The following is a 26,293-nucleotide window of genomic DNA, read 5'->3' as shown; positions in this document are numbered from 1 at the left end:
AGCACACGTACGATCGGATCTCACTTAGACCAATGGTATCGATAGGGCCGCGGACATGTCAGATTTTTTCCTTGGCCAGAATCTGTCCAGGGAAAACAAAATCTCAGCATGTCCAAGTTTGATTCAATATTCGGAGCGCTCTCGGCCATGCAAGTAAGTGAGTGCGTAGAAAACGTCGGCTGCACTCATGTGACAACCGAGTGCAGCCCGATTTCCTTGGGCTGACAGAAGGGAACGATGCTGAAGTTGGTTTCTTATTCGTTCAGTTTCTTATTCGGGCTGAAGTTGGTTTCTTATTCAGCAGTTTCTTATTCGGCTATTTTTTATTTTCTGTTTTTTTCAGGTTTTGGTATAAAAATAAACCATTCTGAGTATATAATAATATTCAGTCATGTGTCCTTTTGTGAATACACTTAAAAACAGATACAAAATTTAGAAGGCTGGCACAAAAATGGGCATCAAAGTGGGCACTGAGGTATGGTATTGAAGGGGTTAAATGCCTTTGTGCCACTGATTTAACACCTGATTTACATATTTACTGATGCCCCACATGAAATCCATGTCACTCCAGCCTGGCACAAATGGGTTCTGGGCATCAAAACTGGCATCAAAGAGGGCAGAGAACCAATTTTCACACATGCGAATAAGTAACAGCTATTTTTAAGGGGTTAAATGCCTTTGTGCCACTAATCTAACACCTGATTTACATACCTACTGATGCCCCACATGAAATCAATGTCACTCCAGCCTGGCACAAATGGTTTCTGGGCATCAGAACTGGCATCAAAGTGGGCAAATCACCCATTTTCACAGATTTGAATAAGTAACAGCTATTTTTAAGGGGTTAAATAGCTTTGTGCCACTAATCTAACACCTGATTTACATACCTACTGATGCCGCACATGAAATCCATGTCACTCCAGCCTGGCACAAATGGGTTCTGGGCATCTAAACTGGCATCAAAGCGGACAAATCACCCATTTTCACAGATTTGAATAAGTAACAGCTATTTTGAGGGGGTTAGATGCCTTTGTGCCACTGATATAACACCTGATTTACATACCTACTGATGCCCCACATAAAATCCATGTCACTCCAGCCTGGCACAAATGGGTTCTGGGCATCAGAACTGGCATCAAAGTGGGCAAATCGTACATTTTCACAGATTTGAATAAGTAACAGCAACTTTTAAGGGGTTAAATGCCTTTGTGCCACTGATTTAACACCTGATTTACATATTTACTGATGCCCCACATGAAATGCATGTCACTCCAGCCTGGCACAAATGGGTTCTGGGCATCAGAACTGACATCAAAATGGTCAAATCGCCCATTTTCACAGATTTGAATAAGTAACAGCTATTTTTGAGGGGTTAAATGCCTTTGTGCCACTGATCTAACACCTGATTTACATACCTACTGATGCCCCACATGAAATCCATGTCACTCCAGCCTGGCACAAATGGGTTCTGGGCATCAGAACTGGCATCAAAGTGGGCAAATTGCACATTTTCACAGATTTGAATAAGTAACAGCTATTTTTAAGGGGTTAAATGCCTTTGTGCCACTGATCTAACACCTGATTTACATACCTACTGATGCCCCACATGAAATCCATGTCACTCCAGCCTGGCACAAATGGGTTCTGGGCATCAGAACTGGCATCAAAGTGGGCAAATCGTACATTTTCACAGATTTGAATAAGTAACAGCAATTTTTAAGGGGTTAAATGCCTTTGTGCCACTAATCTAACACCTGATTTACATACCTAGTGATGCCCCACATCAAAGTCAAATCACTTCAGCCTGGCACAAATGGGTTCTGGGCATCAGAACTGGCATCAAAGTGGGCAAATTGCACATTTTCACAGATTTGAATAAGTAACAGCTATTTTTAAGGGGTTAAATGCCTTTGTGCCACTGATATAACACCTGATTTACATACCTATTGATACCCCACATGAAATCCATGTCACTCGAGCCTGGCACAAATGGGTTCTGGGCATCAGAACTGGCATCAAAGTGGGCAAATCGCACATTTTCACAGATTTGAATAAGTAAGTGATGTTTTTAAGGGGTTAAATGCTTTTGGGCCACTGATAAGACACATAAAATACACAGATATTGATGTCCTGCATCAAACCCAGGTCCTTTCAGCCTGGCAGAAATGGGTTCTGGGCACCAGAACTGGCATCAAAGTGGGCAAACAGCCCATTTTCACAGATTTGAATAAGTAACTGATGTTTTTAAGGGGTTAAATGCCTTTGGGCCACTGATACGACACTTAAAATACATAGACAGTGTTGCCCTGCATCAAACCCAGGTCCCTTCAGCCTGGCCCAAATGGGTTCTGGGCAGCAGAACTGGCATCAAAGTGGGCAAACAGCCCATTTCCACAGATTTGAATAAGTAACTGATGTTTTTAAGGGGTTAAATGCCTTTGGGCCACTGATACAACACGTAAAATTCACAGACAGTGATACCCTGCATCAAACCCAGGTCCCTTCAGCCTGGCCCAAATGGGTTCTGGGCACCAGAACTGTCATCAAAGTGGGCAAACAGCCCATTTTCACAGATTTGAATAAGTAACTGATATTTTTAAGGGGGTTAAATGCCTTTGAGCCACTGATACCACAGTGCATATGTCAGGAAACAGGAAGGAGTCCTGATTACTTCAATTACACGTACAGCGCTCTGAGCTGCAATTTCCTCTGCCTGCCCACACAAGGCTGGAATTCTAAGCCACTCTTTCTCCCTCCCCCCGCTATACAGCCGTAATGTACGACGAGCCTGCCAGCGTCATTGAAGAATTTATATGGCCCTGTGCTGCTGTCACGATGATGCCAAAAAATGTCTTATTGTGAGTGTAGTTTCAGAAGGACATGGCTAACTACACACACACACTCACAATGCAGCTGCGACCCCTTTCTCTTCCCCCCACCCCTCAGCTTCACTCCTACCCGAAACAAAGCCTATGATAGAGACTGGGCAACCTGATACTAATGGTGGGCAGGGTGTGGCTTTAAACTGCAGGTGACCAATCCGGCAAAGCCATCCGTTGTCCCTCCCCTCTCACTCAGGAATGCCTTTGTCTGAGACCTTGGAATAAGGTAAAGAACTGTCCGATCAGTGCATATCATTAACCAGCCCTTTAGTGATGTCACAAGCTCAGAAGTATAAGTCACTATACTCTTAGACCAGCCATCAGTCTTGGTCGGGAAGCGATCTACCACAGCTTGGCAAAGCTGTTCCATGCATCTGGATGTATTTATCCTCCTAAGGCTCCTTTCACACTAGCGTCGTTTTGGAGAAAAAACGCATTCTGCAAAGTTGTCTGCAGGATGCGTTTTTTCCCCATAAACTAACATTACCGACGTATTGACACGTCGCAACCGTCGTGCGACGGTTGTGCCATGTTGTGGCGGATCGCCGGCACAAAAAAACGTTTAAAGTAACTTTTTTTGTGCGTTGTGTCCGCCATTTTCGGCCGCGCATTCGTGGCCGAAGCCACGCCCCTCCTCGCCGCAACTCACAATGGGGCAGCGGATGCGTGGAAAAAATGCATCCGCTGCCCCCGTTGTGCGGCGCTTCCACAGCATGCGTCGGTACCTGGGCCCGACGCTCTGCGACGGGCCGAGCCCGACGCTAATGTGAAAGTAGCCTAAGCCACAGGCCAGCCAAGATGATACCATGACATAACCTGTAAGTTCTCTTTTCAACGTTAATCCTTTTTTATTTTGTAATCTGTAATGTACCGTATTTTCCGGCGTATAAGACGACTTTTTAACCCCTGCAAAGCATCTCAAAAGTCGGGAGTCGTCTTCTATGCCGGGTCCGGCATGTGCAGGGATCGGTCCTGTATGGTTCCCAGGATCTAAAGGAGAGTAGACTCTCCTTCAGGCCCTGGGATCCATATTCATGTTAAAAAAAAAGAATAAAAATAATAAATATGGGATACACTTACCCATCGACGGCCCGCGGCTCTCATCGGTGCAAGGGCCGGCCTCCAATCCTAAGGATGCATTGATCGAAGGACCTTCGGTGACGTCACGGTCACACGACCGGTCACGCGACCGCGACGTCATCAAAGGTCCTTCGTTCAATGCATCCTTAGGAACGGAGGCAGCCTCTTGCGCCGCTGAGAGCCGCGGGCCGTCAGAGGGTAAGTATATCCCATATTTTTTATTTTTATTCTTTTTTTTTACATGAATATGGATCCCAGGGCCTGAAGGAGAGTCTACTCTCCTTTAGATCCTGGGAACCATACAGGACCGCTCCCTGCACATGCCGTACCCGGCATATAAGACGACCCCCGACTTTTGAGATGCTTTGCAGGGGTTAAAAATTCGTCTTATACACCGGAAAATACGGTACATTACAGATTACAAAATAAAAAAGGATTAACGTTGAAAAGAGAACTTACAGGTTATGTCATGGTATCATCTTGGCTGGCCTGTGGCTTAGGCTACTTTCACATTAGCGTCGGGCTCGGCCTGTCGCAGAGCATCGGGCCCAGGTACCGACGCATGTTGTGGAAGCGCCGCACAACGGGGGCAGCGGATGCATTTTTTCCACGCATCCGCTGCCCCATTGTGAGTTGCGGCGAGGAGGGGCGTGGCTTCGGCCACGAATGCGTGGCCGAAAATGGCGGACACAACGCACAAAAAAAGTTACTTTGAACGTTTTTTTGTGCCGGCGATCCGCCAAAACACGGCACAACCGTCGCACGACGGTTGCGACGTGTGGCAATACGTCGGTAATGTTAGTTTATGGGGAAAAAACGCATCCTGCAGACAACTTTGCAGAATGCGTTTTTTCTCCAAAACGACGCTAGTGTGAAAGGAGCCTTAGGAGGATAAATACATCCAGATGCATGGAACAGCTTTGCCAAGCTGTGGTAGATCGCTTCCCGACCAAGACTGATGGCTGGTCTAAGAGTATAGTGACTTATACTTCTGAGCTTGTGACATCACTAAAGGGCTGGTTAATGATATGCACTGATCGGACAGTTCTTTACCTTATTCCAAGGTCTCAGACAAAGGCATTCCTGAGTGAGAGGGGAGGGACAACGGGTGGCTTTGCCGGATTGGTCACCTGCAGTTTAAAGCCACACCCTGCCCACCATTAGTATCAGGTTGCCCAGTCTCTATCATAGGCTTTGTTTCGGGTAGGAGTGAAGCTGAGGGGTGGGGGGAAGAGAAAGGGGTCGCAGCTGCATTGTGAGTGTGTGTGTGTAGTTAGCCATGTCCTTCTGAAACTACACTCACAATAAGACATTTTTTGGCATCATCGTGACAGCAGCACAGGGCCATATAAATTCTTCAATGACGCTGGCAGGCTCGTCGTACATTACGGCTGTATAGCGGGGGGAGGGAGAAAGAGTGGCTTAGAATTCCAGCCTTGTGTGGGCAGGCAGAGGAAATTGCAGCTCAGAGCGCTGTATGTGTAATTGAAGTAATCAGGACTCCTTCCTGTTTCCTGACATATGCAATGTGGTATCAGTGGCTCAAAGGCATTTAACCCCCTTAAAAATATCAGTTACTTATTCAAATCTGTGAAAATGGGCTGTTTGCCCACTTTGATGCCAGTTCTGGTGCCCAGAACCCATTTGGGCCAGGCTAAAAGGATCTGGGTTTGATGCAGGGCATCACTTTCTGTGTATTGTAAGTGTCATATCAGTGGCCCAAAGGCATTTAACCCCATAAAAACATCAGTTACTTATTCAAATCTGTGACAATGGGCTGTTTGCCCACTTTGATGCCAGTTCTGGTGCCCAGAACCCATTTGGGCCAGGCTGAAGGGACCTGGGTTTGATGCAGGGTATCACTGTCTGTGAATTTTACGTGTTGTATCAGTGGCCCAAAGGCATTTAACCCCTTAAAAACATCAGTTACTTATTCAAATCTGTGGAAATGGGCTGTTTGCCCACTTTGATGTCAGTTCTGGTGCCCAGAACCCATTTGGGCCAGGCTGAAGGGACCTGGGTTTGATGCAGGGCATCACTGTCTATGTATTTTAAGTGTCGTATCAGTGGCCCAAAGGCATTTAACCCCTTAAAAACATCAGTTACTTATTCAAATCTGTGAAAATGGGCTGTTTGCCCACTTTGATGCCAGGTCTGGTGCCCAGAACCCATTTGGGCCAGGCTGATTGGACCTGGGTTTGATGCAGGGCATCACTTTATGTGTATTGTAAGTGTCATATCAGTGGCCCAAAGGCATTTAACCCCTTAAAAACAATAGTTACTTATTCAAATCTGTGAAAATGGGCTGTTTGCCCACTTTGATGCCAGTTCTGGTGCCCAGAACCCATTTCTGCCAGGCTGAAAGGACCTGGGTTTGATGCAGGACATCAATATCTGTGTATTTTATGTGTCTTATCAGTGGCCCAAAAGCATTTAACCCCTTAAAAACATCAGTTACTTATTCAAATCTGTGAAAATGTGCGATTTGCCCACTTTGATGCCAGTTCTGATGCCCAGAACCCATTTGTGCCAGGCTCGAGTGACATGGATTTCATGTGGGGCATCAATAGGTATATAAATCAGGTGTTATATCAGTGGCACAAAGGCATTTAACCCCTTAAAAATAGCTGTTACTTATTCAAATCTATGAAAATGGGTGATTTGAGTACTTTGATGCCAGTTTTCATGCCCAAACCCCATTTGTGCCAGGCTGGATTGACATGCATTTAATGAGGGGCATCAGTAGGTATGTAAATCAGGTGTTAAATCAGTGGCACAAAGGCACTTAACCCCTTAAAAATAGCTGTTACTTATTCAAATCTGTGAAAATGGGCGATTTGCCCACTTTGATGCCAGTTCTGATGCCCAGAACCCATTTGTGCCAGGCTGGAGTGACATGGATTTCATGTGGGGCATCAGTAGGTATGTAAATCAGGTGTTAGATCAGTGGCACAAAGCTATTTAACCCCTTAAAAATAGCTGTTACTTATTCAAATCTGTGAAAATGGGCGATTTGCCCCCTTTGATGCCAATTTCGATGCCCAGAACCCATTTGTGCCAGGCTGGAGTGACATGGATTTCATGTGGGGCATCAGTAGGTATGTAAATCAGGTGTTATATCAGTGGCACAAAGGCATTTAACCCCTTAAAAATAGCTGTTACTTATTCGCATGTGTGAAAATTGGTTCTCTGCCCACTTTGATGCCAGTTTTGATGCCCAGAACCCATTTGTGCCAGGCTGGAGTGACATGGATTTCATGTGGGGCATCAGTAGGTATGTAAATCAGGTGTTATATCAGTGGCACAAAGGCATTTAACCCCTTAAAAATAGCTGTTACTTATTCAAATCTGTGAAAATGGGTGATTTGTCCGCTTTGATGCCAGTTTAGATGCCCAGAACCCATTTGTGCCAGGCTGGAGTGACATGGATTTCATGTCGGGCATCAGTAGGTATGTAAATCAGGTGTTATATCAGTGGCACAAAGGCATTTAACCCCTTAAAAATAGCTGTTACTTATTCAAATCTGTGAAAATGGGTGATTTGTCCGCTTTGATGCCAGTTTAGATGCCCAGAACCCATTTGTGCCAGGCTGGAGTGACATGGATTTCATGTGGGGCATCAGTAGGTATGTAAATCAGGTGTTAGATCAGTGGCACAAAGGCATTTAACCCCTTAAAAATAGCTGTTACTTATTCAAATCTGTGAAAATGGGTGATTTGTCCACTTTGATGCCAGTTTAGATGCCCAGAACCCATTTGTGCCAGGCTGGAGTGACATGGATTTCATGTGGGGCATCAGTAGGTATGTAAATCAGGTGTTATATCAGTGGCACAAAGGCATTTAACCCCTTAAAAATAGCTGTTACTTATTCGCATGTGTGAAAATTGGTTCTCTGCCCACTTTGATGCCAGTTTTGATGCCCAGAACCCATTTGTGCCAGGCTGGAGTGACATGGATTTCATGTGGGGCATCAGTAGGTATGTAAATCAGGTGTTATATCAGTGGCACAAAGGCATTTAACCCCTTAAAAATAGCTGTTACTTATTCAAATCTGTGAAAATGGGTGATTTGTCCGCTTTGATGCCAGTTTAGATGCCCAGAACCCATTTGTGCCAGGCTGGAGTGACATGGATTTCATGTCGGGCATCAGTAGGTATGTAAATCAGGTGTTATATCAGTGGCACAAAGGCATTTAACCCCTTAAAAATAGCTGTTACTTATTCAAATCTGTGAAAATGGGTGATTTGTCCGCTTTGATGCCAGTTTAGATGCCCAGAACCCATTTGTGCCAGGCTGGAGTGACATGGATTTCATGTGGGGCATCAGTAGGTATGTAAATCAGGTGTTAGATCAGTGGCACAAAGGCATTTAACCCCTTAAAAATAGCTGTTACTTATTCAAATCTGTGAAAATGGGTGATTTGTCCACTTTGATGCCAGTTTAGATGCCCAGAACCCATTTGTGCCAGGCTGGAGTGACATGGATTTCATGTGGGGCATCAGTAGGTATGTAAATCAGGTGTTAGATTAGTGGCACAAAGGCATTTAACCCCTTAAAAATAGCTGTTACTTATTCGCATGTGTGAAAATTGGTTCTCTGCCCACTTTGATGCCAGTTTTGATGCCCAGAACCCATTTGTGCCAGGCTGGAGTGACATGCATTTCATGTGGGGCATCAGTAAATATGTAAATCAGGTGTTAAATCAGTGGCACAAAGGCATTTAACCCCTTCAATACCATACCTCAGTGCCCACTTTGATGCCCATTTTTGTGCCAGCCTTCTAAATTTTGTATCTGTTTTTAAGTGTATTCACAAAAGGACACATGACCGCATATTATTATATACTCAGAATGGTTTATTTTTATACCAAAACCTGAAAAAAACAGAAAATAAAAAATAGCCGAATAAGAAACTGCTGAATAAGAAACCAACTTCAGCCCGAATAAGAAACTGAACGAATAAGAAACCAACTTCAGCATCGTCAGAAGGGAGACATTTTGTTCTCCACATGTGATCAGACTGCTGGGGTGACCCTGCCCTCACATGCAGGTTTTCTATACATCACACCCACACCTGATGAATCCAGCGAGAACATCGGGACCTGGCTAAGAACGCCTAAAGTGAGGAACGAAAAAGAAAAGTGGTGGGATAAAAGCAAAAAGAAAGAAATAGAACTTACATAAAAAGTGCAAGTGAAATAATGAATCGGCCCCCAGATCCGCCACGGTCTGTACGTATAGGGAATGCCCTTTATTTTCTCAGAATATCATACTGGTTAGTTACATGCAGGTGGAGTGAACAGTGATTATGTAATAACATGGAAAATGTCAGACTTTGGGCAAATCACGTCCCACTTCATAGCCACAATCCTCCAAAACACAGACACATGGTCGTGTCTGAACCTCCTTTTAAATAAAGCTTTGTTGTTTGCATTGATAAGCTTGGGGCGTGGCTGTTAATGTAAGCGCTGGGAGGCTGGCCCCGCCCATATTAGTCACATGGTCACTCTATACTGGCGGCGGTTGGCGCTGGTTTGATTTTGCCCTGCCCAGCGTGAGAGAATTCACGTGGTCCGCAGATAGCCAATCATCGTTTAGGACTGGGTTCTCACCTCGCTGCGGCTCCGCCTCCTCCGGGGCCCTGAAACAGTCGATAGAGAGGAGCGGAGAGGCTGTGACACCGGCAGTCGGTGAGTGCTAGTGATAAGGACTTTTGTGTCGGTCGTTGCCGCATGCGGTGGACTGCGCTGTGCGCGCGTTATTTGTTATACATATGGTGGGGGAGGGTCAGTAGTCTCCAGGATGAGTTGTAGGGGGCTGGACCTGAGCAGTTGTGTGTGCGCTGGAGGTAACAGGCTAGTCATGGAGCAGTCACAGTGTGAGTCAGTGCAGAGCGTGGAAGGGCTGGTTCCAGGCTGTGCTCCTGCCCGGGTCCTGTTATGTGGCACCCTATAGCTGGGCCTGGCATGGGTGTGCTGCCACCTCGGAGACTGCAGTCCTCCATGGTGTGGCACCCTACAGCCTGGCATGGGTGTGCTGGCACCTCAGGAACTGCAGTCCTCCGTGATGTGGCACCCTACAGCCTGGCATGGATGTGCTGGCACCTCAGGGAGCGCTGTCCTCCGTGGTGTGGCACCCTACAGCCTGGCATGGATGTGCTGGCACCTCAGGGAGCGCTGTCCTCCGTGGTGTGGCACCATACAGCCTGGCATGGATGTGCTGGCACCTCAGGGAGCGCTGTCCTCCGTGGTGTGGCACCCTACAGCCTGGCATGGGTGTGCTGGCACCTCAGGGAGCGCTGTCCTCCGTGGTGTGGCACCCTACAGCCTGGCATGGGTGTGCTGGCACCTCAGGGAGCGCTGTCCTCCGTGGTGTGGCACCCTACAGCCTGGCATGGATGTGCTGGCACCTCAGGGAGCGCTGTCCTCCGTGGTGTGGCACCATACAGCCTGGCATGGATGTGCTGGCACCTCAGGGAGCGCTGTCCTCCGTGGTGTGGCACCCTACAGCCTGGCATGGGTGTGCTGGCACCTCAGGGAGCGCTGTCCTCCGTGGTGTGGCACCCTACAGCCTGGCATGGGTGTGCTGGCACCTCAGGGAGCGCTGTCCTCCGTGGTGTGGCACCCTACAGCCTGGCATGGATGTGCTGGCACCTCAGGGAGCGCTGTCCTCCGTGGTGTGGCACCCTACAGCCTGGCATGGATGTGCTGGCACCTCAGGGAGCGCTGTCCTCCGTGGTGTGGCACCCTACAGCCTGGCATGGATGTGCTGGCACCTCAGGGAGCGCTGTCCTCAGTGGTGTGGCACCCTACAGCCTGGCATGGATGTGCTGGCACCTCAGGGAGCGCTGTCCTCCGTGGTGTGGCACCCTACAGCCTGGCATGGATGTGCTGGCACCTCAGGGAACGCTGTCCTCCGTGGTGTGGCACCCTACAGCCTGGCATGGATGTGCTGGCACCTCAGGGAGCGCTGTCCTCCGTGGTGTGGCACCCTACAGCCTGGCATGGATGTGCTGGCACCTCAGGGAGCGCTGTCCTCCGTGGTGTGGCACCCTACAGCCTGGCATGGATGTGCTGGCACCTCAGGGAGCGCTGTCCTCAGTGGTGTGGCACCCTACAGCCTGGCATGGATGTGCTGGCACCTCAGGGAGCGCTGTCCTCCGTGGTGTGGCACCCTACAGCCTGGCATGGATGTGCTGGCACCTCAGGGAGCGCTGTCCTCAGTGGTGTGGCACCCTACAGCCTGGCATGGATGTGCTGGCACCTCAGGGAGCGCTGTCCTCCGTGGTGTGGCACCCTACAGCCTGGCATGGATGTGCTGGCACCTCAGGGAGCGCTGTCCTTCGTGGTGTGGCACCCTACAGCCTGGCATGGATGTGCTGGCACCTCAGGGAGCGCTGTCCTCCGTGGTGTGGCACCCTACAGCCTGGCATGGATGTGCTGGCACCTCAGGGAGCGATGTCCTCCGTGGTGTGGCACAGTTATCAGGAGGAGTGAATGGGAACAGGTACACTGGGCTCCGCAGCACAACTTTCCCTATTCCCGAAGTAGTCAATGTGACCCAGTTGGGTGATATTCACCTTTTTGGATGCGTTGGCTGCCCATGCTAACATGCTCAGAAATGATATCTAGCACTGAGCCAAGTCCCCTCCTCCAGCCAGCAGCTGCCCCCCAGGAGATAACGTATCCCCCATAACATGCGCTCCGTTCCTTCTACATGGGCCCATGCAAACTGTATGGGAAAGGGTGATTTTGTAGGGTCTTTCAACCTGCCTACAGTTTGCATATCCTATGTTTACATCTGTGTGGAGTTGCATACAGCTGGTTGAGGGGGTGTCAGTCTCCCACCGGACTAAAACCAGGATCACCTGAATGTATTTTAAGGTCCGTACACAGGCCGCAATTCCCGATCTGACGGGGAGTCTCCTGACTTGAGCTTACAGCCTCAGATGCCGACTGGTGGTCAATCCAGGGAATTGGTCCATATATAGATCATGATATATGCTCTTCTGAACCCTGCCAAAGGGCTCCTCAGACAACTGTGCAAATCGGACCGCAATATATGGGCTGGCCGTGGGTCTTGTGACCTGAGCGTGGCAGCGTCATAGAAATATGAGTAAAACATATCCGATCCACGCTGTCCCTGGGTATAACATTTGTCCGAGTGCCATCTGATAAAACATCGGACAGCGCTCAGCCATGTTATGCGCTCATGTGAGCGAAGCCGAATACTGATGATCTGCTCTAGTGACCTACTTAGATGAGCCAATAATTAGTGAACAAGCTGGCTCAACTAAACAGGCCGGCAATCACCTGCCGAACGAGCATAACTCTCAATCATCAGGTGTGATATAGTGGACTATTTTCCTCCGTGACTGAGGCTCCAATGAATGCACCAGTTACAGTGGAAAAATATTGCTTAACCCCTTCATGACCTTGGGATTTTTCATTTTTCCGTGTTCGTTTTTCGCTCCCTTCCTTCCCAGAGCCATAACTTTTTGATTTTTCCGTCAATTTGGCCATGTGAGGGCTTATTTTTTGCGGGACGAGTTGTACTTTTGAACGACATCATTGGTTTTAGCATGTCGTGTACTAGAAAACGGGAAAAAAATTCCAAGTGCAGTGAAATTGCAAAAAAAGTGCAATCCCACACTTGTTTTTTGTTTGGCTTTTTTGCTAGGTTCACTAAATGCTAAAACTGACCTGCCATTATGATTCTCCAGGTCATTACGAGTTCATAGACACCTAACATGACTAGGTTATTTTTTATCTAAGTGGTGAAAAAAAATTCCAAACTTTGCTAAAAAAACAAAAAAAAAAAACAAATTGCGCCATTTTCCGATACCCGTAGCGTCTCCATTTTTCGTGATCTGGGGTCGGTTGAGGGCTTATTTTTTGCGTGCCGAGATGACGTTTTTAATGATAGCATTTCGGTGCAGATACGTTCTTTTGATCGCCCGTTATTGCATTTTAATGCAATGTCGCGGCGACCAAAAAAACTTAATTCTGGCGTTTTGAATTTTTTTCCCGCTACGCCGTTTAGCGATCAGGTTAATGCTTTTTTTTAGTTGATAGATCGGGTGATTCTGAGCGCGGCGATACCAAATATGCGTAGATTTTATATTTTTTTTATTGATTTATTTTGATTGGGGCGAAAGGGGGGTGATTTAAACTTTTATATTTTTTTTATTTTTTTCACATTTTTTTTTACTTTTTTTTTTTTTTACTTTTGCCATGCTTCAATGGCCTCCATGGGAGGCTAGAAGCAGGCACAACGCGATCGGCTCTGCTACATAGCAGCGATCTGCTGATCGCTGCTATGTAGCAGAATTGCACGTGTGCTGTGAGCGCCGACCACAGGGTGGCGCTCACAGCGACGGGCAATCAGTAACCATAGAGGTCTCAAGGACCTCTATGGCTACAATGGAGACGCATCGCCGACCCCCGATCATGTGACGGGGGTCGGCGATGACGTTATTTCCGGCCGCCCGGCCGGAAGCGGTAGTTAAATGCCGCTGTCTGCATTTGACAGCGGCATTTAACTAGTTAATAGGTGTGGGCAGATCGCGATTCTGCCCGCACCTATTACGGGCACATGTCAGCTGTTCAAAACAGCTGACATGTCCCGGCTTTGATGCGGGCTCACCGCAGAGCCCTGCATCAAAGCAGGGGATCTGACCTCGGACGGTATAGTACGTCCGAGGTCAGAAAGGGGTTAAAGGGGATATCCACGATGTAAAAAAAATAAAATAAAATGTAGTTTCTAACAGAGGCAACTCCCTGCCTGTTGTACCCAGCGTCAGTTATTGACTGCTCCTGCCAGAGATTCAGCTGCTCCCGGTCAACAGAGCAGCAGTTTATCTACCTGTTGGCAGGGCGGGACTACTGGTGTCATGCTGATTGACAGCCTGCTCCTGCTGCGTAATTGGGGGAAGCTGGCTGTCAATCAGCATTACACCAGTAGTCCTGCCCTGCCAACAGGTAGATAAACTGCTGCTCTGTTGACCGGGAGCAGCTGAATCTCTGGCAGGAGCAGTCAATGACCGGTGCCAGTTACGAGAAGTAGGTAGTTTCCGCTGTTATCAGCTACATGTTTTTTTTGTTTGTTTGTTTGTTTTTTTGCTAAAGTCCTGTGTATCCTTTTTAAAAATGGTCCCCAAGTAACTTCCCACGTAAAAATTGTGGTAATATAATTTAATATAACAAAACACTTACTTTACTTACTTTATCACTCTAAGTCACATACTGGTGTACTAAATTCACTATATTAAAAAATACAATGAATACACAAAAAATCTAAATATGATTTTAAAAAAGGTGAATATTGGAAGATTAACCCCTTAATGACCGCCAATAAGTCTTTTTACTGACCTGAGATATAAGAGAATAGCATGCCCCCCTACAGGTGACAACCCAGCAGCTATCTTCTGTCCACTATAGCTGACAACTTGCTGCATCAGCCACGATCAGTATTTGCATCGTCCGTATCTGTTTAACCCCTTAGATGCTGCTGTCAGTAGTGACTGCATCACATAAATGGTTTAGAGTGTGGGGGCTTCCTCTTTGTCCCTATCTGCGCCCTGGGGTCATGATTCTGTGGTCCTGATATTTGCCATGGCAATTCATGACCAAATAGCGGCCTTAGCATCTGCCGGCTACAGTGGCCTGTTCAGAAGTTAGCGACATTTAGGTGGTAAAATACACTTTTTCATTCCTGTCATGCCACTTTGCATTAATTCCTGAAAACCACCTGAAGGATTAATAAACTACCTGACAGCAGTTTTCAATGTGTCAGGGTGCTGTTTTTAAAATGGTATCACTTGAAAGCCTCCCTGCTTCTGTTTTACATGTATCCATAATAAAAGGACATTGTTTGTGGGATGGTGAGAGCCATGCTCTCTTCTTGTACATGCTGAATTTGGCACCCATGTCTCTGGAGTTTTAATAAGCCTCGTGTCCTCGGAGTTGTGCCGTTTATCTCTCTTTTTCTGCATATACCGGAGCATGCTAAGATAACACCTTATCCGAGAACATTCGCTCATCATTAGTGACTAGCTTGCTATTTATCCAGCATTCAATCCATGACCACATGATAACATATGTATGATTGCATCAAGCTAAAAGAAGGTAATTAGTTAATTAATCATTATAAGGTGCTTACTAGTGTTGAGCGAATATACTCGTTACTCAAGATTTCTCGAGCATGCTCAGGTGTCCGCTGAGCGTGTTTTTTTTTTAGTGCTCGGAAATTTAGTTTTTAGCACCGCAGTTGAATGATTTACATCTGTTAGCCAGCATAAGTACATGTGGGGGTTGCCTGGTTGCTAGGGAATCCCCACATGTAGTCAAGCTGGCTAACAGCTGTAAATCATTCAGCTGCGGCAAGAAAAACTAAATCTCCGAGCACTAAAAAATACTCAGAGGACACCCGAGCATGCGCAAGAAATCTCGAGTAACGAGTATATTCGCTCATCACCCTGATCTCCTCACTATCCAACAACCCCAAGAAACTTTTTGACACCTTTCACTCCCTCCTCAGGCCAAAAGCACAATTCTCTATCACAGACATCTGTGCTGATGACCTGGCCTCCCACTTTATAGAGAAAATAGACAATATCCATCAGGAAATCCGATCCCAACCACTAAGTTCAGTGACTCCCATCCCTCCCCTCATTTCCCCTGGCTCACTCTCCATATTCGATCCCATCACAGAAGAAGTCTCCAAGCTCCTCTCCTCTTCTCGTCCTACTACATGCACTACCGACCCCATTCCCTCACATCTCCTCCAGTCTCTCTCTCCAGTAGTCACAAGTCACCTAACTACAATCTTTAATCTCTCCCTCTCCTCTGGCATTTTCCCCTCCTCCTTCAAACACTATCATTACTCCATTACTAAAGAAACCCACCCTCGACCCATCCTGCACAAACAACTACAGACCGGTCTCCAATCTCCCCTTCATCTCTAAACTCTTGAAGCGCCTGATATACTCCCGCCTTACCCGTTACCTCTCCACTCACTCCCTCCTAGACCCTTCACAGTCCGGTTTCCGCCCCCTACATTCGACAAACTGCACTCATCAAAGTGACCAATGACCTTCTGACAGCAAAACGTAATGGTGACCACTCTCTGCTCATTCTTCTCGACCTTTCTGCAGCTTTTGACACTGTTGACCACCCTCTCCTTCTCTCTAGGCTCCAGTCACTAGGCATTAAGGACACTGCTCTCTCCTGGTTCTCCTCCTATCTTTCTGACCACTCCTTCAGTGTTCTGTTCTCTGGCTCCACTTCCTCTCCTCTTCCTCTTGCTGTCGGGGTACCCCAGGGCTCAGTCATTGGCCCCCTTCTTCTCTCCCTCTACACGGCCCCAATTGGACAGACCATCAGCAGATTTGGCTTTCAGTACCATCTTTATGCTGATGACACACAACTATACACGTCATCCCCTGACCTTACTCCTGCTGTACTACAGAACACCACTGACTGTCTGTCCGCAGTCTCCAACATCATGTCCGCTCTCTATCTGAAACTCAACCTCTCCAAAACTGAACTTCTTCTGCTCCCGCCATGTACTAACCTCCCTAAACCTGACATTTCCCTCTCCGTGGGTGGCACCATAATAACACCCTGGCAGCAGGCGCGCTATCTGGGTGTTATGTTTGACTCCGATCTCTCCTTCACCTCCCATATACAATCTCTTGCCCTCTTGTGCCGCTTACACCTAAAGAACATCTCTAGAATCCGCCCTTTTCTCGCTATAGAAACAACAAAAACCCTCACTGTCGCCCTGATCCACTCCCGCCTGGACTACTGCAACGCTCTATTAATTTGCCTCCCCCTCACTCAACTTTCCCCTCTCCAGTCCATCCTTAATGCAGCAGCCAGGGTCGTCCATCTGGCTAATCGTTACTCGGACGAGTCCGCTCTTTGCCAGTCGTTACACTGGCTACCCATTCATTACAGGATACAATTCAAAGTACTTGTTCTCACCCACAAAGCTCTCCACAATGCGGCACCCCCTTACATCTCCTCCCTCATTTCTGTTTATCGGCCTAACAGACCACTGCGCTCTGCAAATTACTTTCGACTAATCTCTGCGCCAATCCGTACCTCCCGACTCCAAGACGTCTCCCGTGCTGCACCAATCCTCTGGAATGCTCTACCCCAAGATATTAGGACCATCCACAATTTGCATAGTTTTAGGCGCTCGCTCAAAACACATTTGTTCAGAGCGGCCTATCACGTTCACTAATCAGTCATTTTATGTTTGTGTGTGTGTAGCCCATTCACTATCCCCATCTATCCCCCACCCCCTGAAGATGGCTGGACCATGATTGTAAATACATCATTGTAAATACACACCTGTACTTTGTATCTCCCCCACCTCATTGTAGATTGTAAGCTCTCACGAGCAGGGTCGTCTTATTTCACTTTAATTATTGTATTAACGTTTTGAATTTTGTGTTTGAAACGGTTAAACTGTAAAGCGCTGCGGAATATGTTGGCGCTATATAAATAAATATTATTATTATTATTATCATCACTAGTGCTTACCCATGTTAAAGTGACTGCAGAATTCAAGGGAAGATTCTCAACACGCATTTCGCTTATGCTTTTTTAAGGGGTGTCAACATTAAGTACTTTACCATAACATGGAAAACTACCTCCACAGGTAATTTGGTGTAAAAAAATAAAAATAAATTAAACTACATTCTCTTCCTATATTTGCATTGCAAACTGAAAAGTTCCACATAGTAATTTTATGTATTTTATCTTTTTAAAATACACTTTGTCCTGCATAAAACAGCATCATGCAGACACAGCAGTGAAAGAATAACGTTTTGGCTGCTGAAAAGCAAAAATGTAAAAAGTTGACCTACTAGCCAGGTTGTCCACCATTAGAGGGGACTCCAGTGTAATCAATTCAGTACCCTAATTCTAAAATAAAAACAATGGATTCTCCCCTTTTGTAGGGGTGATGTCCCAGCGATGTTGGCGCAGCTGCACCTGGCGATGTGACATTGTCATATGCTGGCTATAGCCAAAGACTAGCCGTCCGTCAGATTCAGCTCATCAATATTCCGTCAGAGTGGATGGAAAGGCTGCAGCTGCGCCAACATCTCTGGAATGGCGCCTCTGCAGGAGTAGAGTATCCGTTGTTTTTATTATAATTGGGGTCCTGAATTGATTACTCTTGGGTTGTCCAGTAGTGGTGGACAATCCCCTTTGAGGCCCCTTTAAGGTTCAATCACATGAAAGGGTTTAAACGTTTTATGAACCCGTTTTATTGTAATTGCTCCTTTATTAATGCTACAGGGGAAATTCAGTCGTTGTCTGCATTTCACAGCCAACCCAAGGAATCCATGAATCTTGGTGTAATTATGAAAGCTATAGAATGAAACCTGAACTGTCTCTTCCATTGACATACAGTGATGTCCCTTCTTAAAAGCTGTTAGTGACCACTCTGACTCTACCTGTAAGAATGCAGGCATAGGGTATAGGGCCTTCTGCTGTATTGGGAGGGGGCAGTCACAGTGCCGGTCACTGCTGGAGACATTTATCTTTGGTCAAGAAAGAAGAATCACTAAAGGCCCAGTCTTTACTCTTCTGGCCACTCCTCTGGCACAAGGAACGTGGTTTGCAACTCCCATAGAAGCCAATGGAAACATGCACCTGTGTGACCTCTTATTTATAGACTGCCAGATAGGGTTCTGGGGACACTATTCCAGAGAAGATGCAACTCTCAGAGATGGGACACACATCTCAGACATTTCTGGCATATACTGTGCCGTGCACTTAGGACCCCATACATACGGTATTAGATAAATGGGATTTGGCAGAATTGGCTGGCCCTCTCCACTGTCCTCCCAACATCTTATCTCAGGGGATCTAAGGATCAGGTGGTTGGGGCCTCTGACAACGGCTCTGTCATAGTGAACACAGAAAAGCTTGGAGTCAGGAGAGAGAGCTGTCAGTCTACTTACAGGAAGATAAGAAACACTTTGGAGTGCCTTGTTTTTTTTCTTTATATTGTACAGGAATTATTCTTACTACAGAGCCCACAGCTGTAGGCGAGAGTGACAACCATATTGTCTTACTTGATGGCTCTTTTAATGTAAATGTCCAGTTTTACCATGACATGACACCCTCATTCACATAAACGTCTTCTCAGATGGGTAAAATTGAAAAGTGCTTATAATAACAAGCAAATTGGCATTTGTTTTGTTATTAAAATTCCTCTCTGCTCTCAAAATGACAATTTTTTTTTTTTTTTTTTACTTTATTTTGTGGCTTACTGCTCATTGTTTAGGTTACTGGCCAACGTGGTCGCGATGGTCGAACATGTGCAGTGCTTACAAGCTTTGGTTCTGTGCTTGTAAGCACTGCTCTGAAGCTGACCAGATCACTGGATTGCGGGGTTGGCCGCCGATTCCAAACCGTTTCAGCAGTGCTGCGCTCATCTCCTTTGTCGTATAGCAGCATGGGAGGCAAAGAGTTTGGGCCAGCGACACGATAACACTGGTCCGAACTGTCAATCATAATGAGTATGTTCTTCCCAGTGAGCAGGATGCAAGGGAGCTGGGCTCTCCTGAGTAAACCAGATGAGAATAACCTTTTATGTGTTTTCAGTGGGGAGAGGGGAGTAGGCAGCTGCCAGACCACCACTGGCGATGGGTTATCCATTGGGAGAATTAAGGCATTGCATAAAAACCGCTTAAATTCCTGATCCTTCTCTTGCCCGGTATTTATCGGTCAGGGAAAGTTTGATGTCTCCTATGCACATCAGTTGGTTGGCTGTTTGCACCAAAATTACCCACACCAGTGGTGAGTATAGCTGTTATTATTTTGTAAGGGGGGGAACATAGTGAATGAGAAGGGGTTGTCCGAGTAGTGGACTACTCCTTAGTTGCTGGAGGATAGCATAAACTAATTAGTGCATAACACAAACATGGAATGGATATCCTGCAGAAGTCTCCCCTATTTTGTGCTCTGTATGCTTTCCACATTACAATTAGAGGTGATGAAGGATATTGTAAGCAGTTGGGATATTTTCACTTGGCAGGTTTCCTGTAGAATTCAGGTGAATGGGGCATGTGCAGAAATGTTTGCAATAGATCTGTAGGGTGTGAATACTCCCCTATATCCCTCCTACAACTTCCTTTTCTCACGTTGCTGACAAACCAGACACCCTTGTAGGCTAGATTCACACCAAACTCCACATCACACAGTACAGTGTGCGGCGAGTGATGGGACAGCAGGCATGCCTGATCTGTTGCAGAAATCCTGCACGTTTTCACCACAAATATCTGTCATTGCAATACATTGAGTGCAAGTTAATCTGCATTATATAATCTAAATATTTTGGTCCAGTCCCAGCATATACAGCATAAATGTTATCCTGTGGATCTCGTTTTAACATACAGCTGTCTAAAGACAATAGATGATTATTAGTATGAGTGGGGTCATGCAATTGTTTACCATAGGGATGCCCATCACGCAAGTGGTTCTTGCCCCTTGGTAAAAATGTAAAAAAAATATGCAAATTTACAGTTTACTGGTACACGGCTTATCTTCTTGTCTTCAATAGGCAAAGTACACAGTTCACATCTATTTCATGGGTCTAATACTTTTCTGTAAAACAAACCTAGTATATAAATGTCGATATGTTTAATAGTCACTAAACCTTATTTTCTCCCCCCATTAATGCAAGTGACTTATTTTTTTATTCTGACCAGTCAATTCATCCTTATAAACAGAACAGAGTTAACATTTTCACATCTAAACACATCACATTCCTTTCAGGCAAGTTACTTCTCTATTGACAGAATCTGCCTGCATTATATCACACTAAGGCTACGTTCACATTAGCGTTTTGCGCGTTGCGTCGGGCGCAGCCGCGGCGACGCATGCGTCATGCGCCCCTATATTTAACATGGGGGGCGCATGGACATGCCTTGTGCTGCGTTTTGCGACGCATGCGTTTTTTTGGCCGCAAGTATAGGGCGCAGAGGACGCAGCAAGTTGCATTTTTTTTTGCGTCCATTTTTCGGCAAAAAAGGACGCATGCGTCGCAAAATGCAGCGTTTTAGCGTGCGTTTTGTTGCGTTTGTTTGCGTTGTGCGGTGCATCGCCGACGCAGCCCCGCACAACGCAAATGTGAACGTAGCCTTATTGGTTCATGGCCAAAGATGGAGGAAAAAACGCATGCATTTAAAGCTATTGCTTGAAATGCATGCGTTTTTTTTCTCTCCATCTTTGGCCATGAACGGATATGTAAAACAGTTGTATGAATGCAGCCTTATAAGAAGGTTACTACCTTCTTATAAGGCTGCATTCACACAACTGTTCTACACATCCCTGTGCTTTTTGTTTATTAAAGGTTATCTGTCACCAGGTTTTTGCCACCTAATCGGAGAGCAGCATAATGCAGAGAAAGACCTTGATTCATACAATGTGTCATTTAGGCCTCTTTCACACTTCTGTTTTTTGCAATCCGTCGTTTTGGGCAAAAAACAGATCCTGCAAATGTGCTCGCAGGATGCGTTTTTTGTCCATAAACCTGTATTAGTGACGGATCGTGACCGATTGCCACACGTCGCGTCCATCGTGCGACGGATCAGTCGTGTTTTGGCGGACCGTCATCACAAAAAAGTTCAATGTAACGTTTTTGTACGTCGCGTCCGCCATTTTCGACCGCACATGTGCGGCCGAAACTCCGCCCCCTCCTCCCCAGACTGCAGAATGGGCAGCGGATGCGTCGAAAAACTGCATCCGCTGCCCACGTCGTGCAAAACTTTCACAACATCTGTAGGTACGTTGGCCCGGCGCATTGCGACGGACCCGTACCGACGGAAGTGTGAAAGGGGCCTTAAGGTACCTTCACACTGAGCAACTTTATAACGATAGCGATCCGTGACGTTGCAGCGTCCTGGATAACGATATCGTTGTGCTTGACACGCAGCAGCTATCAGGATCCTGCTGTGACATTGCTGGTCGGAGCTAGAAGGCCAGAACTTTATTTCGTCGCTGGATCACCCGCTGACATCGCTGAATCAGCGTGTGTGACGCCGATCCAGCGATGTCTTCACTTGTAACCAGGGTAAACATCGGGTTACTAAGCGCAGGGCCGCGCTTAGTAACCCGATATTTACCCTGGTTACCATTGTAAATGTAAAAAAAAAAACACTACATACTTTCAGTGTCTGTCGCGTCCCCCGGAGTTAGCTTCCCTGCACTGTCAGCGCTGGCCGGCCGTAAAGCAGAGCACAGCGTTGACGTCACCGCTCTGCTTTACGGCCGGCGCTTACACAGTGCAGGGAAGCTGACGCCGGGGGACGCGACAGACACTGGAATGTAAGTATGTAGTGTGTTTTTTTTTTTTTTTTTTTTTTTTACTTTTACAATGGTAACCAGGGTAAATATCGGGTTACTAAGTGCGGCCCTGCGCTTAGTAACCCGATGTTTACCCTGGTTACCCGGGGACTTCGGCATCGTTGGTCGCTGGAGAGCTGTCTGTGTGACAGCTCTCCAGCGACCACACAACGACTAAACAGCGACGCTGCAGCGATCGGCATCATTGTCTATATCGCTGCAGCGTCGCTTAATGTGACGGTACCTTTACTTGGGTGCTTGGTGAAGTTTTTCTAAAATCTGTCTTATCAGCAAGAGATAAGCAAATAGCCTCTTGAGAGAGGAAGAGGAAAGGAACTCTAGTGCCATGTTAGCAGTAGCAATCCTAAAGGTACCATCACACTCAGCGACGCTGCAGCGATATAGACAACGAGCCGATCGCTGGAGCGTCGCTGTTTAGGTCGCTGTAGAGACGTCAAACACGGCAGCTCCAGAACAATGCAGGAGCGATCCAGTGAGGTAACGGCGACTCACTTATCGTTCTCGCTGGTTGTTCGCTCCATGTAAAACGTTGCTGGCGTCGTTGCTTTTGCTGTCAAACATGACGATACACGCCGACCTGACGACCAAATAAAGTTCTGGACTTCTAGCTCCGACCAGCGATATCACAGCGGGATCCAGATCGCTGCTGAGTGTCAAACACAACGAGATCGCTATCCAGGACGCTGCAACGTCACGGATCGTTGTCCTTCTCGTTGTAAAGTTGCTGAGTGTGAAGGTACCTTTAGGCTATGTTCACACATTGCATTTTTGCTGAGTTTTTTTTTTTGCCTGCAGGAAAAAAGGCAGCAAAAACGCCCTGTGTGGACATAGCTTAAAAGTCCATATCAACCCTTGGTTCGGCTGAGCGAGAGTCCTCAGACATGGGGTTGAAGGGGTAGTTTCTCCATGTTGGAGTGTTCCAAGGTGGCATAAAGATACTTACAAGTCATGCAACACTTCTCTTAATTTTTAAATTCCTAGAGGTGCATAGCGTGTCCTATAATTCTTTTGGCATTCTCCATAAAGAGAAAAATTACCCCTTAACTAGAAGATTAGAGATCACTAGAGGACTAGTAAAACTACTGCCATGTAGTCCTGTATAACCCTGCCGATATCACTGATTGGGAGCTTTCTGCATATGCACAGTGTACACAGAAAGCTGCCAATCAGTGATGGCGGGATTATACAACGCTCCGCACTCAGAGAATGATAGATCTGCAGCAGATGAGTGTTGTTAAAATATATATATATATACACACACACGCACACACGTAGTATATAGCAATGTGGGCACCATATCCCTGTTAAAAAAAAAAAAAAATTGTTATATACTCGCCTTCCGTTGGCCCCTGGATCCAGGAAGTGTTTACCGACGCTCCTCGCGCGCTCCGGTCTCAAGAGTGCATTGCGGTCTCGCGAGATGATGACGTAGCAGTCTCGCGAGATCGCAGTGCATGGACCGGTCACCGGAGCGTTGCGAGGAGTGGGAGAGGCGCCGGAAGGTGAGTATATGATGATTTTTTTTTTTTTTTTTTTTAAATTTAACATTAGATCTTTTTACTATTGATGCTGCATAGGCAGCATCAATAGTAAAAAAGTTGGTCACACAGGGTTAATAGCAGCGTTAATGGAGTGCGGTCCATTAGCGCTGCCATTAACCCTGTGTGAGCGCTGACTGGAGGGGAGTATGGAGCAGGCACTGACTGCGGGGAGGAAGGAGCGGCCATGTTGCCGCCGGATTGCGCCCGTCGCTGATTGGTCGTGCATTGCCGATTTGGCAATTGGGCATTTTGCCACGACCAATCAGCGACTTGGATTACCATCACAGACAGAGGCCGCAACCAATGAATATCCGTGACAGAAAGACAGACGGAAGTGACCCTTAGACAAAAAAATAAAATAAAAAATATATATATATATATATATATATAACAACCAGCACTCCTAATGTGAACACATGCAAGCTGTATCATATAGATATAAAAGAACACAGCAGCACATGTACAGGAACCTAGGCCATGTGAAAACACAGACAAATGTTTGATATGAATCATACTACTCAAAAATATTTTGATAAAAATTTTTTTTTACTTAAAACTTAGTTATAGATAAAATGAAGATTCTTAGCGCATAAATTGGCCAATTCATGTGTGCCCATCAACCATGGCAAGGTGATCTCCCCCTGATGGGTCCTACTCTACTGTACATGCCACTCTTGGGCCACCAGCCTACAACTTTGGACAAACATGTCACTCTGGGCTAAACCTACAATTTATGGGCAGGTAGAGTTGATTACCACCACCTGCAAGGTCAATGGGAGGAGTGCAAGATCAGTCTGGATGCAGCCACATCCATACACTAAACAAAAAAAAAAAAACCAACCAGCACTCCCAAATTGATATAGGGCTCATGCAGATGAATGTATAAAACGTGTGTTGTCTGATTTTTTTTTTTTTTTTATTTTTTTTTTTAATTGGACAGAACATTAACATGTTGTTCTGGTGGTGCTGTTCAGATGAACATTTTTTTTTTTCTCTGTCCAAACTGTATGTGAGAAAATAATCGAAGCATGCACTTTCCGAGTCTTGGATAACGCACACACATTAAAGTCCATGCGTGGGTGAAAAAAATTGGATCCCACACTGACTGTAAGAGTGGTATTCAATTTCTACAGATACAGTTTCCTAGTTTTAAAGTATGTGATCATGTACATTTGTAAGTTTCGATGTATGAAAATTGATTGCACATGAACATCATATGGATTGCACACGGACGTAAAAAACTGACAGATGGATGAAACTTATTTGAAAATGGTCCAAGCCAAAACCAGGAGTGGAACAAATAGAGGAAAAGTATAATAGAAACATATGCACCACTTCTGTATTTACCACCCACTTTTGGTTCACAAATACTGATGTAAAATACTGACCATGTGAACGAGTCCTTACATGAATGTAAAACCTGAAATGGGTGTGTGAATGTTGTCCAAGTGTCATCTTATAGATCTAGTCACAGACTTGCTCATTCTACCACTGACCATTTCTGTCTTGACCACCAGACAAATACTGTGAGCCAAGTGAGAATGCGGGATATAGATGGCTGCTGTGTACATGGGAGATTGTCCAGTCCCATCACTGTCAGTTCAGGCCAGTTGTGTGTCCAGTTGAGGAAAATCTTCATTTGGTCATTAGGAGCTTAGAATAGCATGCATGTAAGTGTAGAAAATGCTTCTTGCCCTCTGAGTTCAATAAGTCACTTGAACGTGGATAATTCTTCATATAAGGGTGCCTTCCAGCAAACAAAACCATCAAAATGTATATAAAGCAAATGGTAGCGCATGACGGTTGAATGTTCTTGTCCCACAAATGTCCCCATTTTGTGGCCTACTGCTGACCTTGTAAATTATGTTTGTCAGGTTCTGCATCCAAAACCTGAAGATCACTTTCGATAGGTTTTCGTTTTTACCTGCTGATTTTAGTAAAGGAGTGGCAATGGTTGGCTCTAGCTGTGAGGTGGCCCACATTGATGCAAGTAGTCGGACACCTCCCCTAGGATTGATTTGATTTTCTCACAAACCGATGACAGAGAAGGTATGGGCCCTCCTATCCCTGTAGTGAACAGCCAGGCATTTCTGGTACATCTGAAGGTATTTCGGGTTCCTGGGGCGTCATACACTCTGTTGTACGTACTTGGTGTAGAAAATTCTTGCTGTTTTGACTTTTCTTTGTCTTGTTTTAGTCTGGTCTATAATCTTTTTAATTTACCATTTTTTGTTCTCGGGTGGAGTCACTTGTTTGTGTCCCCTGTAGAATATGATGGTAGCATCTTCATGCCTCAGTTTTACTGGTTAGCTGGGCCTCCATGCGCTCAAATGCTTTATGTCCGCCAGGCTCAATCTGTTCCGCTTCACTCTTTCCTTTTGCCTGTCAGGCTGATTGTGGG

The 26,293-nt window shown here is 46.1% G+C and overlaps 1 protein-coding gene across 1 annotated transcript in view; it reads left to right on the top strand.

Annotated features, from left to right (window-relative positions):
* Nucleotides 1-9,560: 9,560 nt before the first annotated feature.
* The window catches only part of ZHX3 (zinc fingers and homeoboxes 3), a 33,522-nt gene continuing 16,789 nt past the window's right edge, over nt 9,561-26,293 (top strand). Inside the window, exon 1 of the mRNA XM_069752345.1 lies at nt 9,561-9,652. The gene's annotated coding sequence lies outside the window, so the exon portion shown is untranslated. The remainder of the gene's footprint in view (nt 9,653-26,293) is intronic.

This window comes from Ranitomeya imitator, chromosome 2, assembly GCF_032444005.1.
Source record: "Ranitomeya imitator isolate aRanImi1 chromosome 2, aRanImi1.pri, whole genome shotgun sequence".
Lineage (NCBI taxonomy): Eukaryota > Metazoa > Chordata > Amphibia > Anura > Dendrobatidae > Ranitomeya > Ranitomeya imitator.
The sequence above is the reverse complement of the archived record's forward strand: the minus strand, read 5'-3'. Positions and strand labels throughout refer to the sequence as shown.